A 1,666-nucleotide genomic window follows, 5' to 3' on the forward strand; every position below is an offset into this window, starting at 1 on the left:
AGAGACAAAAACATACAAAATTGACAATGAATGGCAAATGTCCAATGGCAATGAGCATGCGCAATAGTTTGTAGGTGGGCCTATCTAGATCTAGCTAGCGTTTAGCTATCTTAATTCAACGCCGCAATTCTAAACTTATAGAAGAAACTTAGAGCATAGAACCAAAGCAAACTCTTTCTGCAACTTCCCCAGCAGATTTTAGTGTTAAATTAGCTGATATGAATAGTCTAAACTATATTTTTCACTAGGCGTCTGAATAATAAGGTGTCCGAACATTGCCCTTTACACCTGCATGAATAGTAGTGATGATATTTTAAAGAAGAGAAGAGATAGAGCTCTGAAATTTGCTGCTATAATAGCGAAGTGATGGGTGCATGTGATGATACAATTAGAATGGAAAAGCTCCAAGTTTCTTTGGAAATGGCAACCAAGGTCTGTGGAAAGGAATTTTTGTCCGAAAATATGGCCGTCCAAAATTTGACTTTGAGAGCGCCTGTTGTTAGCATACAGAGTCGATCTGTTTTGATAATGATGTGTGCCAAACAGTTATCATAGATCTATCAGATGATAGTAAGAGAAAACAGCAAAGCTCTGTCAAAGCTGAGAAATAGCGTCCGAAAATCGGGCGTGTCCGAACACGGGCCGTTTACTCTAGGTGTTTTTGTTTTGTTCAGTAGACCTAATAAATATATTCTCATTTCATTTTGTCAACAGGCCTCATGTTTACATGACAAAATTAGAAGACCTCCATTTTTATTGTAACCACCTTTTCTAGACTCTCGAACGGAGTTAGCTAGTAAGTCTTGGAATCATAATAGTGTATTGTTTGTTACATGGACTGAAACTATTCTCGTGTCAATGTAATGAGAAATGACTGAGATAATAGCCAAAAACTAGTTTTTTTAATATTAATTTTGTAACCACCTTTTTGAGACTTTTGCACCAGGTATGAACAAGTTACTACTTTGAGTGTATTCATTAAGGCCTCTTATATAGACTGTTTATGGTTTCATTTTTCTAGATGCTATGTTTCAAAAGTAATAATATATTTTTTGCTAGTGTTTCAAAGGGTGTGGTTTAATTTTTAGTGAGAACTGAGTAGTGAAAGAATAGGTTATTTACCAAGAAACACAAGCAGGATTGTAGTGGCATTGATGAGACATTGTTACATGATTGTAAAGCTTTATATTTATGCTACCACAGAGAACTATCAAGATAGAGATGATGTACATTACAGTATGTACTGTATGGTGATACAGTAAGTGTGGCTTATAATAATTGTTGTCAATGTTTTTATTGCTATTTTTATAGTTAAAATTTGTTGAAGGACTCATAATAATAATCAATCTATTGGGTCACTGAAGAACAGAATAATCATCAATAGTTATAATGATAATAATTTAAATAATAATTTTTTAGTACTTAGCACAGTGCATTCTTTCTTGTAATACCGTAGATCGGGATATATTCGCGGCTGCTTATTTTCGCGATTTTTTCCCGCACTCAGCAATCACCATGACTACCAAATGCAATTTTAATTGAAAAATCCGCGATATTAATAGCAAAGGACTCTGTTGCAGTGTTCTTGGGTTGTTGTTCTTCTTGCTATTACTAATCCTTGGTCTCTTTGGAGTTATTTCAACCAGAGCTACTCTCTTCACTCTGC

General features: G+C 34.8%; 1 long non-coding RNA gene across 2 annotated transcripts; it reads left to right on the top strand.

The window, feature by feature from the left end:
• Positions 1-717: 717 nt before the first annotated feature.
• LOC109589799 (uncharacterized) lies at positions 718-1,433 on the top strand. 2 transcript variants are annotated; one of them, XR_002188932.1, is made up of 4 exons: positions 763-796; positions 947-1,037; positions 1,089-1,258; positions 1,312-1,433. It is a non-coding gene; the product is annotated as an uncharacterized LOC109589799 (long non-coding RNA). The 2 variants fall into 2 exon arrangements; XR_002188933.1 differs by lacking the exon at positions 947-1,037 and having other exon boundaries at positions 718-796.
• Positions 1,434-1,666: the final 233 nt, after the last annotated feature.

This window comes from Amphimedon queenslandica, unplaced genomic scaffold, assembly GCF_000090795.2.
Source record: "Amphimedon queenslandica unplaced genomic scaffold, v1.1 AMPQUscaffold_10864, whole genome shotgun sequence".
Taxonomy (NCBI): domain Eukaryota; kingdom Metazoa; phylum Porifera; class Demospongiae; order Haplosclerida; family Niphatidae; genus Amphimedon; species Amphimedon queenslandica.